Here is an 18,685-nt window from a genome sequence, read left to right as displayed (position 1 = left end):
ATTTTAATCTTCTGAACCATCCTGAGGTTTTATGATGAAAAGTGATATATAACTATAATAAAATCATCATCATCACCCCATCATCATCATCATCTCTCGAACTTCAAAATGGCTACCCCTAGGATGAAAGGCGTTGGAGTCCCAAAACATTTTGACGAGTTTCCCCACTGCTGTCCAAAGGCAAATCCTGGTGAGGAGGACTGCTTAAATCACCCAGACAACCTCTATGCTCCTGCGACATCCTGAGCCACACCCCTTCTGTGCTTATTACTTCTTGTCAGTCAACTCCTCACCAAACAAAAGGGAGACGTGTGGGTGGAATTGGCTCAACTTTATCTTTTTCCATTGCCTATGAAGGCAAATGGCCTCCTTTCAAATGTAGAGCACTTTTCTAAATATTTAGGGAAAGAAAACTTTAAAATATCTCCCTCATTGCAGAGGAAGCATTTTTTTAAAAAGACTCTTGATGTGATTTCATGAGGCAAGAAAAATAATAAAGGGGTTGCATTTGGGAGTGTGGTGGGAATTCCAGGGATGAATGAAGGGTGCCCTGGGGTGTGAATATAAAGACGGAACCCATTACATTTTCGTTTATTTACTTAAAATACATCTTCTCCAGGTTGCCACAGCAGAGCTCCATCCCAGCCCAACCTTTTCACAAGCTGCATTTGAAATTATTGTTGCGTCACAACAGAGGCATGTCTATAGGTGCATGGGGAAGGGAGGATGAAAATAATAATAATAATAATAATAATAATAATAATAATAATAATAATAATAAGCCAGTCTATTGGCAGATCCACCACAACCAACAGTTTTAAAGCATAAAAGAAAGAAAAAATCTTCCCCAGTATATTAATTTCTTCCAAACCTTCCTCCAACACAAATGTCTTCAATTTAATTTTACATTCCATTTATGCCCCCTGCATTAGAACTCCTCTCTGTGTGCATTTGTCTGTGTGTGTTTGCAGGGGACAAAGAGGAAGTCAGCAGCAAACCCTGATCCCCCAAACTGCTTTTATCTGGCTCATGTGCCTCACTGGGGAGGTCTCATGTAAATACCACCAGGAAGTTAGGAGTGGTTTCAGATGAAAAGCCCTGAATATAAAATCTTCACTTGCTTCCCAGTCCAGAGTCCCCTCTTTCCTGTATCTCTAGCACATTCATTCATCAACATTATGGAGCTCTTGTTGCTCTTGTTTTCTTTGGTGGTGTTTTCTAAAGGTAAGGGAAGTTCTGCAATGCTAATTTACTTCATGTTGTAATTAGATGACGTCCAACCATTCATTGCTCTCTTTTCTCTTTCCAAGGGGTCTTCTCAGACATTCAGCTTTTATCGTCTGGGCCAGGAATAGTGAGACCAGGAGAGAATCTCAACCAGCTTTGTAAAGTCACTGGTTTCTCCATCTCTACTGAGTACTATGCGTGGCATTGGATCCGTCAAGTTCCTGGGAAAGGTCTGGAATGGATTGCATGGATATACCCCTATGATGGAGACACAGCATATGCCCCTTCTCTGAAGAGCCGAGCAACCATTTCTTCAGATGCCTCAAAGAATGAGTTCTCTCTCCAGCTGAACTCCTTGACAGCTGCAGACTCCGCTGTGTATTTCTGTGCCCGAGATGACACAGTGAGACAAAGCCTATTGGGCCATGTTCAAAAAGTGGAAGTTCTGCTTCTATAAACAAATACACTGTGAAAGTTTTGACAGAGCAATTCTACATTCCACAGATGATGCGGAACAACATCCAAACTGCCTGCCTCTTCAATCTGCAGCTTCATGAAGATTATTATACTGACGGAAACCTGCAGAAGTGACACACAATGGAGGTCGACCAATGTGGATCAGTACAGCAGTGTACAAAAATACTTTGCTGCAGCATCTCCCCCCACCACTTATATTCAACATCCAGTTTTGCAAATGCATGATTATTCGTGTTTTGTCTGCTCATACCTCTGCGTTATGCTTAAAGCTGGTGGTGATAGACCTCAAGTAGAAATGTGTCTTTCTTCATCATCCCATCATCCCTTGGCATGGCATGTAACCACCTCTGCAGCACATTGGACCTGGGAAACCCAGGTTCAAATCCCTACTTGTCTATGAAGCTCACTGGATGATCTTGGGTCAGTCACAGCCTCTCAGCCTGACCTACTTTACTCGGGTGTTGAGCGGAATATATGAGGGGGGGTAACATGTATAGAACTTTGAATTCTTTGAGGGAAAAGCTGGGATAAAATGCTATGAATGAATAGGATAAATTCCATGGGAATGGTGTTTATGTTAATGCATGCTTGCCACAGCCAAGTGGATGGAGCTGATCAGATTACTCATATCCACACACTTACCTCTCCATTGTGGTGAGGAGAAGAATCACATTTGGAAAACATACAGTTTGGCAGATCTGTTCAGCAATGGTGTGTTCTGTGGCATGTTAACATGTGAATTAACTGAAAGAATAAAAACTTTAAAATATCAAGATCTAATACTTAAAATGTGTTTTGGGTGCAATTACATGTTCGGTGCTGCTTTGATCTTCTCAATATCACTAGAAGATACACCCACAAATCTATGCGAAATGTCATTTTGCAAATGAAGCATCTTGTTAGAAACCAAAACTCCTGCAATAATATTCCACCTCTTCCTTCTCCCCACAAGGGGGCAGCCATGGTGTGAAGAACAGAAAATGCCATTGGCAATGAATGGAATGACAAGGGACTTTCCCCACCCCTGTCCAAAGTTTGATGCTGGTGAGGAGGACTCCTTCTTAATTCACCCAGACAACCTCCATGATTCTCCTATATCCTTAGCCACATCCCTTGTGCACTTAAGATGGCTTGTCAATAAACCCCTCACCAAGCAAAAGAGAGAGGGGTGGGTGGAATTGGCACAACTTTATCTCTTTCCTTTCCCGATGAAGGCAAATGGCCTCCTTTCAAATATTTAGAGCATTCTTCTAACTTTTTTTTTTTTAGTCTTGGCATTCCAGGGATGGAAGAAGGGTGCACTAGGATTTGACTATAAAGATGGTAGCTATATCTTATATTTACTTTTATTTACCTAAAAAATCCTCTTCTCCAGGTTGCCACAGCAGAACTCCCTCCCAGCAATTTTTTTTCACAAGCTGCATTTGAAATTATAATTGCATCACACCAACAGCATCTCTATAGGTGCATGGCGAAGGGACGCTGAAATAATGATGATGATGATGATGATGATGATGATGATGATGATGAAATGCCCGTCCCTTTGAACTTTCCACCACAACCAGCAGTTTTAAAGGATAAAGGAAGAATCCATCACCAATACATTTATCCCTTCCAAACCTTCCTCCAACACCAACGTCTTTGATTGAATTTTGCATTCCATCTATGCCCCCTCCATTTGAACTCCACTCTGTGTGCATTTGTCTTTGTTTGTTTGTGTTTGTGCAGGGGAAAAAGAGGAACCAGCAACAAACCCTGATCGCCAAAATGGCTTTTATCTGCCTCATGTGCCTCACGGGGGAGGTCTCATGTAAATGCCACCAGGAAGATGGGAGTAGTTTCGGATGAAAAGCCCTGAATATAAAATCTTCACTTGCTTCACAGCCCAGAGTCCCCTCTTTCCTGTATCTCTAGGACATTAAGTCATCAACATTATGGAGTTCTTGTTGCTCTTGTTTTCTTTGTTGGCTTTTTCTAAAGGTAAAGGAAGTTCTGCAATATTAATTTAATTTATGTGGTGACTGGATGATTTCCAATCATTCGTTGTCCTCTTTTCTCTTTCCTAGGGGTCTCCTCAGACATTCAGCTTGTATCATCTGGGCCAGGAATAGCGAGACCAGGAGAGAATCTCAACCTGCTTTGTAAAGTCACAGGTTTCTCCATCTCTACTCAGTATTATGCATGGGATTGGATCCGTCAATCTCCTGGGAAAGGTCTGGAATGGATTGCAGAGATATACCCCTATAATGGAAACACAGCATATGCCCCTTCTCTGAAGAGCCGAGCAACCATTTCTTCAGATGCCTCAAAGAATGAATTCTCTCTCCAGCTGAACTCCCTGACAGCTGCAGACTCTGCAGTGTATTTCTGTGCCCGAAGTGACACAGTGAGACAAAGCCTATTGAGCCCTGTTCAAAAAGTAGAAGTCCTGCTTCTATCAACAAATACACTGTGAAAGTTTTGACAGAGCAATTCTACATTCCACAGATGATGCAGTACAACATCCAAACTGCCTGCCTCTTCAATCTGTAATATAATGCAGAAACGATTATACTGATGGAAACCTGCAGAAGTGACACACAATGGAGGTCGACCAATGTGGATCAGTACAACGCTGTACCAAATGACTTTGCTGCAGCATTTTTTTCCTACCACCTAAATTCAATATCCAGTTTTGAAAATAGATGATTATTTGTGTTTTGTCTGCTCTTACCTCTGAGTTATGCTTAAGGCTGCTTGTGATAGACCTCAAGAAGAAATGTAGACTTTTTACAATATTGTGAATTGGCCATTGTGTATTTCTTCATCATCCCATCACCTCTTGGCATGGGCTGAAACGTCTGCAGCACATAGGACATAGGAAACCTGGGGTCAAATACCTACTTGTGCATGAAGCTCACTAGATGGCCTTGGGTCAGTCACAGCCTCTCAGTCTGACCTACCTTACTGGGGTATTATGGGAAATATATGAGGAGGGTGATATAATGTATAGCACCTTGAATTGGAGGGAAAAGCTAGAATAAAATGCTGGAAATAAATATTATAGATTCCATGGGAATTGTGTTTATGTGCATACATAACACTTATTCCCGAACACTTACATCTCCATTGTGGTGAGGAAAATAATCAGATATGGAAAACCTATGGTTTGGCAGTTCTGTTCAGCAATGGTGTATTCTCTGGTATGTTAAGAGAAGAATTAACTGAAAGAATAATAATTTTGAAAATCAAGATCTAATACTTGCAATGTGCATCACTAGACAGTATACCCACAAATCTATGCCAAATGTCATTTTGCGAATTAAGCATCTTGTCAGAAACCAAGACTCCTGGAATTATATCCCACCTCTTCCTGTTCCCCACAAGAGGGAAGTGATGGTGTCAAGAACAGAAAATGCCAATGGAAGGAGGTGCGGTCCAGTCAGACAATACTCAGATCTCCTCTACTGATGCCTTTGTTTTGCTTGTTTTTGTCAAGAATAAAAAAAGGACTGCTTGCCAACGCTTGATAACGCTTGACTGATGCAAGTAAATTTCCTGATTCATGTAGGTATTTGTATTTGCCAAGTCACACATTGCGTGGTGATTCCCCCCCCCCCCCAGTTGGAGTAAATAAAGACACAGGACACTAGAATTTTAGGTTAATGGGTGAAAAATGGCCACAACTTTATTGGTTACAGGTAAGAGCGGTATTGGCTTTAGGCATTGGTCCTATCAGACTATCCGGCATAGAACCGGAAAGGGTTAACACCAACAGGGGGAGCCCCTGAGATGCACTTCCCTAGGCGATCCCCGAGGGGTCATCGCTCGGAAGCGTGCTTTAGGCCCTAGCCTCCATAGGTTTCGGACGAGGCAACGCCCCCCCCCCCCCCGGAATCCTTTATCGGACTACCCTTAAATATTTGGAGAAGGTGATGGTGCTCCTCGCCCCCGACTCATCTGCATAATAATACCCCTACCAATGCCTAACCGCCAAACCTGAATGTGTTGTGACGTTTTGCTACGCGGTAGGCGAAAAAACCAAATGGCTTTAAATCAATGCCAATTTGCCAAGTGGAAAAACTCCTACCAGGCCCTTTGCGGCAACCAACCGAGTTCCATAGCAAAGTCCGAGGGAAGACCTAGAGGGTGGGTGAGTGGGAAACCGCAGCTGGAACAGGGAAGGAAAAGGGGTGATCTCAGGCCGCGCCGTCCTTAAGTGACCCTAGCCCCACCCCTGCAGCCAGCCGATTGGCTGGCCCAGGGGATGACGCGGCCTGAGGATTCCCCAGATGATGGTGGGGATGAGCCTTATGTCCCCCTTATACTCCCCCTTATGTTGGGAGTGGCTTTATATTCATATTAATTTGCCAAGTCTCACCGGAGTTGCCCTGCTCTGAGAAAAGCAGATATGTTCATCTCCTCACTATACTCCCCCTTAAAAGGATATTTAATTTGAAGCTCCCTGTGTTTCTCTTTTATAGTGTGCTTTAGTTAATAAGCATACGATTTATTAAAAAAATACATGCAGCAATAAGCCACCAAAGAGCTGCTTCCTCCATGTCAGTTAGGCGCTAACCCTACTCCAGTTACAAAACCCTGAATTCCTGGGACCACTTTTCACTAAACCATCTCAAATAATTCAAGAGGGGAAATGATAGTTTTGCTTCAATTTGTTATCTTTTCAACAGCATTTGGAGGTAAATCCATCTTTTCAATAAAAGAAAACTGCTTCATCTTTAGGCCTTATCCATTTTCTCTCTGATAACTGCCCCCTTTCCCCGGCAAACTGTTCTTTAGTGCTCCATTGGAGCAAACAGCCATTTGTGGTTCCTCCAAATTGCAATTTCTTCTTGTATAACACTAAAGAGGGGGGTTTTCCCTTGGAAAGTAGTGAAACCACTCAGACTTGTGTTTTCTAGGCACAACACTAGCAGAAGTATGGACAAGCGACTTAAAATGCCTTTATTTCCAGGTGCCGAATCAGAAGTTCAAATGGTTGAGTCGGGTGGGGGGACACCAAAAACCTGGGGATTACCTCCGCCTCTCCTGTCAACCATCTGAGTTCACCTTCAGGAGCTCCAACATGTACTGGGTGAGACAGGCTCCAGGGAAGGGCCTGGAATGGGTGGCATTGATAGCTACGGATTCAGTGACAAGTTACTACTTGGATGCAGTGAAAGGGTGCTTCACCATCTCCATGGATAATTCAAACAGTCGCTTCTATCTGCAAATGAATAGCCTCAAAGCCGAGGACACAGCAGTGTATTACGGTGTTAGCAACACAGTGGTGGGAAGTGAATCTGAGGTCAAGCCATAACCGTTTCTTGCTTATAGCTGAACTCTGAGTAGGTTCGGTTGCAAGAAAGAAAATAAAATTATTTAGATAATTGAGGCAATAGTCAGATTCCTCTATTTCCATTCTCACAGAGAAAGCTATGTGCATACAACATTACAAGTTATAATGCTGGTGGTCGATTATTATACCTATACCAAATCTCTACATCTGTGGTCTGATTTGATCCAAAATACAGCTGTCTTGTAAGTATATTTGGAAAATGGTCGTGGGTTGAATGAGGTGCCTCTTTCACACAAGAAAAAAAAAACTTCCTTCTGCTTCAAGCAAGAGTACAGTAGTTTATAAAGAAGATAAAACATGGTTAACCACAAGGTCAAATGGCATCTGAGTAACGTATGTTGCCCTGTGTTTTCTACCACAAAACAGATCATTTCCTCATCTGCTTCCTTGAAAATGAATATTGTACAGACCCCTTGAGAGTTTGCCCCCTCAAGAGACTTCTGCATAATTTTGGAGTCCACTTTCCAACACATTTCTATGATTAAAAGTGAAATGTGGCTGAAAATTTAGTTTGGATGAGAGGCAGTTGACCAAACAGGACATGAGAAGCTGAAATCAATGAGAAAATGTTTATTTTAAAGGTGAGCACGCTTCAACCTAAAAAACTGTGTCCAGTTCTGGGTGCCACAATTAAACAAGGATATTGACAAGCTGGAAAGTGTGCCAAGGAGGGCGACTACATGCATAGCTCAGTTGGTAGAGCATGAGATTCTTAATCTCAGGGTCATGAATTTGAGCCCATGTTGGGCAAAAGATTCCTGCTTTGCAGGTTGTTGGATTTGATGATTGTTGTGGTCCTTCCAGCTCTACAATTCAGTGGTTCTATAATAGCCAAATAATTATTAAATGGAAAAATAAGGCATAATATGAATAAGGAATTTAACTATTAATCTTTATTTAGGTAAAGGTAAATGGACCTCTGACAGTTAAGTTGAGTCGCAAACGACTCTGGGGTTGCGGCGCTCATCTTGTTTTGTAGGTCAAGGGAGCCAGCGTTTCTCTGCTCTGCAGTCAGTTTTTCCAGGTCATGTGTCCAGCATGAATAAGCCGCTTCTGGCACCACGGAACACTGACACCAGGACAGCACATGGAAACACCATTTACCTTCCCACTAGAACGGTACCTATTAATCTACTTGCACTTTTTGGCGTGCTTTCGAACTGCTAGGTTGGCAGGAGCTGGGACCGAGAAATGGAAGCTTACCCCATCATGGGGATTCGAACCACTGACCTTTTGATCGGTAAGTCCAAAACTCAGTGGTTTAGGCCGCAGTATCACCCGCGTTATTTAGAGAAGCAATAAGAAACTTTTTTTAAGAAATAAAAATTATGCCATGCAAAACTAATATATTTTAACTGTTTCACAACATTCACCAGTGCAAACTAGCTGTATTCTCTGGTTTGGGCAAGATATTATAGAACAACAACAATAGAGATTGAATTGATCTAAATTTAATGTTTCCCCTTGATCAACTTATTTGACCAATTTCAAAGTAATTTTGAATGAAATGTACTTTCAGGCACATACTTCAAACCCATTACCCCTCCCCCCATTATTTATATATTTGATGGTTTCCATCTTTGAAATCATGGAGCCTGTGTGCCCATCAAGGTTAAGAGCTGTGCAAATTGTGCATTGGCAAAGTAGGAGATTTTTGCTAGGTCACCATATGCTTCCAGTCAGACATTGCCAAATGTCCCTGTTGGTGCTTTTATCCTCGTGGTTATGTAAATTTCAGAGAAAGCTTCCTCTTTAAAGCAGTGAAACACTCTGCCTACCGCTGCATACTAGGGACCACATTTTAGTCAAATCTCTCAAAGCATCAGGCAGGCAAAAATGATAGCTTTGCTTCTGCTTGTTTTCTTTTCAGCAGATTTAGGAGGTAAATTTCTCATACCAGTTATCAAAGGTTGGTACATTCTGGGTATTGTTAACATGCAGCAGACTTCTTAAAATGCCTTTCTTTCCAGGTGTCCAATCGGAGGTCCAGCTGGTGGAGTCTGGAGGAGATGTGAAAAAGCCTGGGGAGTCCCTCCGCCTCTCCTGTCGAGAGTCTGGGTTCAACTTTGGAGGCTATGGCATGAACTGGGTGAGACAGGTTCCAGGGAAGGGCCTGGAATGGGTGGCCTACATAAGCCACAATTCAGGTGCAATGTACTACCTGGATAAAGTGAAGGGAAGATTCACCATCTCCAGGGACAATTCCAACGGCCACCTTTATCTACAAATGAACAGCCTTAAACCCGAGGACACTGCTGTGTATTACTGTGCAAGATACACAGTGAGAGGAAGTGAATCTGAAGGCGGACAAAAACCCTCCTTTAATCAAAACAGAGGAGTTGCATTTTCTGCAAGATTCCACATGAAAATAGGGATATTATGTCAGCTGCCAGAGATCAAAGAAACCTGTTAAGATAATTTTGTCCCATAGTCTGCCACCTTCTTTTTCCAGGTCCCCATTCACACACAGACAGCTAGCTAGTCATGCAGCTGTACACCTGGGGCTATGCAAACTATATTGATTTATTAGTGTTATTATTATGAATTTATCAGTTGCTTTTTGTTACCCACGGCAGTCCAATGAGACTTACAATCCAAGAGACAACAAACCCCACATAGATACAATAAAACCATGAGTAAAGAGAAATACATTAAAAACACCTCATCCATTTCTAAGAGACCCCAGATAGTTAAAGTGCAAAGGCCTGGTTATAGAGGAAATGTTTTGCCTGGCGCCTACAGCTGTATAATGATCGTTCCAGGCAATTCTCACTGGGGAGAGCATTCCACAAACAAGGAGCCATTTCAGAAAAGGCTCCCTCTCATTTTGCCACCCTCCAGACATCATGAAGGAGGAGGAACATGAAAAAACGGCCTCAAATTATGATCTTAGGGTCTGGATCAGATCTACAAATATTTATTTTTAAAATGTGACTCAGTTCACTTTTTCATTTACACCAAGGGCCATCAAACATTCTATAATGGGCTCTACACACACACACCACAACCAGCTACACATCACAACTTGTTCTATTGGCTACACTAAAGAGCTTATTTGAAACCAAATTTCCATTGGGGAGAGAGGATATCGTCAGAAGTGTGTTTGCTCTCTTGGGAAGGCGCCATTGTGGGATGGCATACCTCTGTGTGGCAGGATCTGACTTGGGATTCCCAGGCAGTAAAGGAAGGCTCTGGCCAAACTTGCTGCCTGAGTAATTTTCCTGTCCACTTGCCTAATAAGCAAATCGGGAGCAAGCATGGGCAACCAACTTAAAGCTTGTTCCTCCAATATATAATACAGGCCTGTGGCTTGTTCTGCACCCACTTTTCGTTAGATCCCCATCCATCCACTTTAAATATTGCTATTGCATGTTGCTCTGCTCCACCAAATTTGGGGCCAGGTTGAAATGTTCTCACCAAGCCCTCTGCTTTTTGCTATCCTCATTGTAACTGTCACAACTTTGACAGTTTAGGCATTGGATAGGTGTAGTCTTGCTCTGAGGGGAGGTTGTAGCCTCGGCCTTCAAAATGGGGTGTCCTGTTAAAGGGATCGTGGGGAGAGGCTTCTGTCCGGACGTCCAGGCAGGGGTGAGGGGCCACAACACTCCCCAGGGGCAATCCAGTGGGAGAGATATGCCTTGATGTACGTCAGGAACTCCCTCATTTCTTGTTGTCCCCAAAATACAAGTTATTTTAGCAGGAAGGGGTGGGGTATACCCAATATCTATGCCAAACGTTTGTTGTCAATGAAGTTGTGGCCTGATTTCACCCAAGTATTGGTTGTTGTGTATTCTTGGTATTGGGGAGGACCAAAGGGAAGATGCCTTGACATGGAAACAGGGAATGTTTCTGAACGTGCATATGCACCCATATAACCCCCCACCCCAATGTAAACAAAGCTTTTGTATTTCTCATTCACATCTTACAAAGACAGGATTCCTCATGCTTTGAGAAGAGGAAGAACAAGGAGCTATGTCGTGTGCTCTTCTATTCTACATTAAGACAGGATTCTTATACATATGCTATTCATGTATCTTTTTATTTAAAGCCTTTAAGAGAGAGCATTCCACAGACATTTCATTTCTTTGTGGAGCTGTGATCTACAGTGTTAATCTAGATTTTCTTCCACTTCATTTGACCATATCATTGCAGCCCAATTCCTCTCCACAGTTATGCTAAGAATTGTTCCCCACCTTTGATGGTACAAGCACTGGGCATGCTGAAACTGATGGAGTTTATGAAAACTTGTGTTGCTCTTTTATCCTGAGAGTTCTACATAAAACCATCACTGTAAAGACCTGTAGAAACTGTGAAGCAGCAAAGAAGGAGATTTCTGACAAAGTGCAGACATGACTCTAGTCCCTCACTGCCCAGAGTCTCTGTTGGTGCTTTTATACTGACGGGTATGTAAATCTTCAGAGAGAGCTTCCTCTTTAAAGCAGTCAGAGAACCTCCCTTCCCATGCATACCACTTCTTGCTTAACTCTCTCAAAGAATCAGAGAAGGAAAATGATAGTTTTCCTTCAACTGGTTTTCTTTTCAGCAGATAAGAGGTAAATTCATTTTTCCAGTTGAAGAAAGCTGATACAATCTGGGTGTTTATAACATGGATCTGGTCTCTCAATATGCCTTTCTTTCTAGGTGTCCATTCAGAGGTCCAGCTGGTTGAGTCTGGGGGAGATGTGAAAAGGCCTGGGGAGTCCCTCCGCCTCTCCTGTCAAGCCTCTGGGTTCAACTTTGGAAATGCTTACATGAACTGGGTGAGACAGGCTCCTGGAAAAGGCCTGGAATGGGTGGCCTACATATATCCCCAATCTAATTACATTTCCTACTCGGATAAAGTGAGGGGAAGATTCACCATCTCCAGGGACAATTCCAACAGCCTCCTCTATCTGCAAATGAACAGCCTTAAATTGGAAGACACGGCTGTGTATTACTGTGCAGGAGACACAGTGAGAGGAAGTGAATCTGGAGCCAGGCAAAAACCCTCCTTTGCCCACAGCTGCCCTCTGAATTGATTCTCCTGCAAGAGACTGAAGAAACATGTAGTTCAAATGATTCTTTTTTGTCCTCTTTGGTGTGTCAGCACTCCCCCAACTGTTTCTTATTTAAGTCTATGAGGCCCAAAGACATTTTTTAGGTCAGGATTTTACATGGGTTCAAGCAGCAAGCTGTGGTTCAATTCTTGCTTGTATCCCTCTTTTACATGAATTACATATGACACACTGTCCATTTTTATTTTTTTTTTGGAAGTTAGGGTCTTTTTAGGGCTCATGTGTGTGCACTTGCCTATGGTGAGGTCATATGATGTTTTCTTTATGTAGTGTATATACACAAACATTGTAAATATACATTGGTACCTCAGGGTAAGAACTTCATTTGTTATGGCGGTCCATTCTTAACCTGAAACTGTTCTTAACCTGAGGTACCACTTTAGCTAATGGGGCCTCCCGCTGCCGCTGCACCACCACTGCACGATTTCTGTTCTCATCCTGAAGCAAAGTTCTTAACTCGAGGTACTATTTCTGGGTTAGCAGAGTCTGTAACCTGAAGCGTCTGTAACCTGAAGTGTCTTTAACCCAAGGTACCACTCTATTAGATAGATTAGATGATAGATAGATAGATGATAGATAGATGATAGATAGATAGATAGATAGATAGATAGATAGATAGATAGATAGATGATAGATAGATAAGATATAGAAGATAGAAAGATAGATAGATAGATGATAGATAGATAGATATAGATAGATAGATAGATAGATAGATAGATAGATGATAGATAGATAGATAGATAGATAGATAGATAGATAGATAGATAGATGATAGATAGATAGATAGATAGATAGATAGATGATATAGATAGATGATAGAGTCTCTCTCTCGTTCTGCAAGTGGATTTAAACAATCAAAAGAAATGCATCTGGTGAGACTGAAAGTTATAGAGATGTTTAGTAGACAGAGGTTACAGTCAGAAGCACTGGAGGAGGAAGAGGTGTGCGGGGGGAGCACACTGCCCCTGGCAGCACGATCCCGGTGGGGTACCATCGTGGTTGCCCCCCCCACGCCCCTGCAGGTGGCAAGCCCCACCCCCAGGAGATGTGCCACGCCCCTGTAGGCAGCGCACTCTTCCCCTAGGATGCCCCCAGCCCCTCTCCCACCTGCTCTCTGCCCCCTGGTTCCAGAGCATGAAGCTCCATCACTGGTGAGAAGTTTGGTAAAACAAGGTTTAATGGCATTGCATGATTGTGACAAAGATATGAACATTGCTGATTTGTTTTTAAAACACTTTGAGTATTGATAAACATGGGAAATGCTGTAAAGCAATTGCGAATGAATGCAAATAAAAAAAAATCAGGGTGATCAAATGGTCTAAAGGAGAATTTGGCTTCACTGGAAGGAAAAGCCATTAATCTCTACCAAATGTCATTTTGCACATTAAGCATCTAGTCACAAAAGCAGACCTCTTCCGTCTCTTGTTTCTCACAAGGGGGCAGTCATGGTGCAAAGATGAGGAAACTCCCCATCTGCCAGGACTGAAATAAAATGCTGCTCAAAGTACGGTTGGTGATTTAATCTGTGAAGCAATTACTTTCTCAGATGTTTCCTGCTCAACCAACTTTCTATGTGCCCCCTGAGACTTTGAGTCCCTGAGAAACTTTCAAGCAATTATCTCTGTGCTCTTAGCCCATTGGCAACAGTTTGTGGGGAAGGAATCCATGGCACAATCTTCTTTTTTACAAATATGGATAGCCTATAGATTGAGGGCATGTGTAAACAAAATATTTGTAGTACAGCAAAGCTTCCAAACCTTGCACCAACATCAATGTCTTTGACTGAATTTTGCATTCCATCTATGCCCCCCCCCCCAATTTGGACCCAACCCTGTGTGCATTTGTATGTGTGTGTTTGTGTGTGCAGGGGACAAAGGGGAAACCAGCAGCAATCCTGATTCCCCAAACGGCTTTTATCTGCCTCATGTGCCTCACTGGGGAGGTCTCATGTAAATACCACCAGGAAGTTGGGAGTAGTTTTGGATGAAATGCTCTGAATATAAAATCTTCACTTGCTTCCCAGCCAAGAGTCCACCCTTTCCTGTATCTCTTGCATTTATTCATCAACATTATGGAGCTCTTGTTGCTCTTGTTTTCTTTGGTGGTGTTTTCTAAAGGTAAGGAAAGTTCTGCAGTATTAATATACTTCATGTGGCGATTTGATGCCGAACAACCATTCATTGCCATATTTTCTCTTTCCAAGGGGTCTCCTCAGACATTCAACTTGTATCATCTGGGCCAGGAATAGTGAGACCAGGAGAGAATCTCAACCTGCTTTGTAAAGTCACAGGTTTCTCCATCTCTACCCGATACTATGCGTGGCATTGGATCCGTCAAGCTCCCGGGAAAGGTCTGGAATGGATTGCACAGATATACCCCTATGATGGAGACACAGCATATGCCCCTTCTCTGAAGAGCAGAGCAACCATTTCTTCAGATGCCTCAAAGAATGAGTTCTCCCTCCAGCTGAACTCCCTGACAGCTGCAGACTCCGCTGTGTATTTCTGTGCCCGAGATGACACAGTGAGACAAAGCCTATTGGGTCCTGTTTAAAAAAGTAGAAGTCCTGCTTCTATAAACAAATGCACTGTGAAAGTTATGTCAGAGGATTTCTACATTCCACAGATAATGTTTAAAAACATCAAAACTGCCTGCCTCTTCAATCTATAACCAGGGCAATGCACGAAAATGCCATTTACCTTCCTGCCGGAGCGCTATCTACTTGCACTTTTTGGCGTGCTTTCGAACTGCTAGGTTGCCAGGAGCTGGGACTGAGGAATGGGAGCTCACCCCATAGCAGGGATTCAAACTACTGACCTTTCGATCGGCAAGCCCAAGGCTCAGTGGTTTAGGCCAAAGTATCACCCGCATCCCTAAAACTATTATTTTTTAACTGTTTCACAACATTCACCAGTGCAAACTAGATGTATTCTCTGGTTTGGGCAAGATATTAAAGAACAACAATAGAGATTGGAATGATCTACATTTAATGTTTTCCCTTGATCAACTTCTTTGACCAATTTCAAAGTAATTTTGAATGAAATGTACCTTTAGGCACATACTTCAAACCCATTCCACCCCCCATTACTTTTATATCTGATGGTTTCCATATTTGAAATCATGGAGCCTGTGTGCATGAGGGGGAAACACAAGCCCATCAAGGTTAAGAGCTGTGCAAATTGTGCATTGGCAAAGTAGGAGATTTTTGCAAGGTCACCATATGCTTCCAGTCAGACATTGCCAAATGTCTCTGTTGGTGCTTTTATCCTCATGTTTAAAGCAGCCAAACACTCTCCCTATCCCTGCATACCAAGGACCACATTTTCTTCAAATCTCTCAAAGCACCAGGAAGGAAAAATGATAGCTTTGCTTCAGCTTATTTTCTTTTCGGCAGCTTTAGGAGGTAAATTTCTCATACCAGTTATCGAAGTTTGGTACATTCTGGGTATTGTTAACATGCAGCAGACTTCTTAAAATGCCTTTCTTTCCAGGTGTCCAATCTGAGGTCCAGCTGGTGGAGTCTGGAGGAGATGTGAAAAAGCCTGGGGAGTCCCTCCGCATCTCCTGTCGAGCCTCTGGGTTTAACTTTGGAGGCTATGGCATGCACTGGGTGAGACAGGCTCCTGGGAAGGGCCTGGAATGGGTGGCCTACATAAACTTCAATTCAGCTATAATTTCCTACTTGGATAAAGTGAAGGGAAGATTCACCACCTCCAGAGACAATTCCAACAGCCTCCTCTATCTGCAAATGAACAGCCTTAAACCTGAAGACACGGCAGTTTATTTCTGTGCAAGAGGCACAGTGTGAGGAAGTGAATCTGAAGCCAGACAAAAACTCTCCTTTAATCAAGACAAAGGAGTTGAATTCCCTCCAACATTTCACATCAAAACAGGGACATTATATCAGCTGCAAGAGAACAACGAAACCTGTTAAGATAATTTTCACCGATAGTCTGCCACCTCATTTCCCCTGGTCCCTATTCACACGGAGACAGCCACTTAGTCATTCTGCTGTACACCTGGGGCTCTCGCTGGGCAAATTATAATAATTTATTAGTGTTATTATTATGAATTTGTCAGTTCCTTTATCTTGCCCAGGGCAATCCAATGAGACTTACAACCAAAGAGACAAAATACCCCTTAGAGATATGTTAAAACCAAGAGGAAAGAGAAATACATTAAAAACACCTCACCCACTACTAAGAGACACGGATAGTTAAAGGGCAAAGGCCTGATTATAGAGGAAAGATTTTGCCTGGTGCCTGCAGATGTATCATGATGGTTCCAGGCGATTCTCACTGGGGAGAGCATTCCACAAACAGGGAGCCATTGCAGAAAAGGCTCCTTCTCATTTTCTCACCCTCCAGACATCATGTGGAGGAGGAGCATGAAAAAAGGCCTCAAATGATGATCTCAGTGTCCGGATCAGTTCTATGAATCTTTAATTTATTCCCAGGACCATCAAACATTCTGCAATGGGCACTACACACAAACACCACAATTCTATTTGTTACACTAAAGAGCTTCTTTGAAATTTCTATTGGGGGGTGAGCATACTGTGAGAAGTGTGCTCACCTTTTGCAGTGTACCTCATTGTGGGCAGGCACAAGCACCCTAGGTAGGCAGGGGAACAGGAGTGGCTGGGGGAAGAGGTTTGTGGTGTGGTGAAACAGTTTATACTCAAGTCAATAAGTTTTCCAAGTTTTTTGTGGTAAAATTAGGTTCTTCAGCTTATATTTGGGTCGGCTTATACTCAAGTATATACAGGTAATTTGCCCTGTCCACTTGCCGAATCAGTGAATCGGGAGCAAGCATGGGCAACCAAGTTAAAGCTCATTCCTCCAGTATATAATATGGGCCCATGGCTTGTTCTGCAGCCACTTTTCGTTGGGTCCCCACCCACCAACTTTACATATTGCTATTGCATGTTGTTTTGCTCCACCTTGCTATGTCATAGCCTATCACCGAATTGTTTTTTTTAAAATAATATTTATTAACAGTTTAAAGACTATAAAAGAAAGGAAAAGAATTCAACAAAACAATACAATACAAAAACAAAAACACTACGTAACATTAACACTAAAACATTGAATTAACAAAACAAACCAAACACAATTTAAAACACATCCAATAATTTCAATATCTTATGTTTCATTCACTTGTTTCCATGACCTCCTCACACCTCCTTTTTTGTATTCCACTTCAATTAACTGTTTCAGCAATTCCTTTTCATCTTCCTCTGTTTTCTGTCCTGTAATTTATCTTAACTTATTCTAACCTTATTTTTTTCCCTTTAATACATTAAAAATCTATTTGTACTTAATTCCTTATAACATTTCTGCTAAAGCCATATAACTTCATTCCAACATTTTTCTAACATTCATTAATTTTACAGTATTCCTGTAAATAATCTTTAAATTTTTTCCAGTCTTCTTCCGCCTATCACCAAATGGTAAAACTGGGTTTAATGGCATTGCATTATTGTGACAAAGATATGAACATTGCTGATTTGTTTTTAAAACACTTTGAGTATTGATAAACATGGGAAATGCTGTAAAGCAATTGGGAATGAATGAAAATGAAAAAAATCAAAAAAGGTCAAACGGTCTAAAGGAGAATTTGGCTTCACTGGAAGGAAAACCCATTAATCTCTACCAAATGTCATTTGGCACATTAAGCATCTAGTCAGAAAAGCAGACCTCTTCCCCCTCCTGTTTCTCACAAGGGGGTGATCATGGTGCAAAGATGAGAAAACGCCCCATCTGCCAGGACTGAAATAAAATGCTGCTCAAAGTACGGTTGGTGATTTAATCTGTGAAGCAATTACTTTCTCAGATGTTTCCTGATCAACCAACTTTCTATGAGCCCCCTGAGACTTTGAGTCCCTGAGAAACTTTCAAGCAATTATCTCTGTGCTCTCAGCCCATGGGCAAAAGTTTGTGGGGAAGGAATCCATGCACAATCTTCTTTTCTACAAATATGGATAGCCTATAGATTGAGGGCATGTGTAAACAAAATATTTGTAGTACAACAGACCTTCCAACTATCCTACTTTGAGCAGAACATCCCAGATCTACAGAAGCCGCCCTGGTTTCTGTTTAAATGTCCCACTTCTTCAGCCACCACCACAGTGAGGCCAAAGTCTCCTCCACAGCCACTGCGAAAAGTCATGACAGCTGATGTTCTTAACATTTTAACTATTTATTTATGTTTTTACATTGTATTTTAATTTGTGAACCATCCTGGAATTTAATGATGAAGATAAGCGATATAAAATCATCATCATCATCATCATCATCATCATCATCCCTCTCCAACTTCATTTCTTCACATTATTGCAGTCTGATTCTCCTTAAAGCATGTTCAGGAATTGCTCACTATCTTCCACAAAGTCAATCAATCAATCTTTATGACGGTCCAGAGACCCAACAAATCATTACAAATCAATCTTCCACAAATTGCTTGGCATGCTCTGAGTGAAAGAGGGCTTGCCCACACTACTCTTATTCCTGTGTTTTCTTTTCTCCCATCACTTTCTCCAGGAAAAGCCGTGGTTTAACACTGAATAGGAACAAAAATAAATGAAGTT

General features: G+C 42.1%; 1 gene segment (V, D, J or C); it reads left to right on the top strand.

The window, feature by feature from the left end:
- The first annotated feature begins 1,137 nt into the window (after nucleotides 1–1,137).
- The window catches only part of LOC310828875 (Ig mu chain C region secreted form-like), a 1,309,992-nt gene continuing 1,292,444 nt past the window's right edge, over nucleotides 1,138–18,685 (top strand). Inside the window, exon 1 of the C gene segment in view lies at nucleotides 1,138–1,224.

The sequence above is a fragment of the Podarcis gaigeae genome (assembly GCF_964106915.1).
Source record: "Podarcis gaigeae genome assembly, chromosome: 13".
NCBI lineage: Eukaryota > Metazoa > Chordata > Lepidosauria > Squamata > Lacertidae > Podarcis > Podarcis gaigeae.
This window is presented reverse-complemented; position numbering and strand designations above follow the sequence as displayed.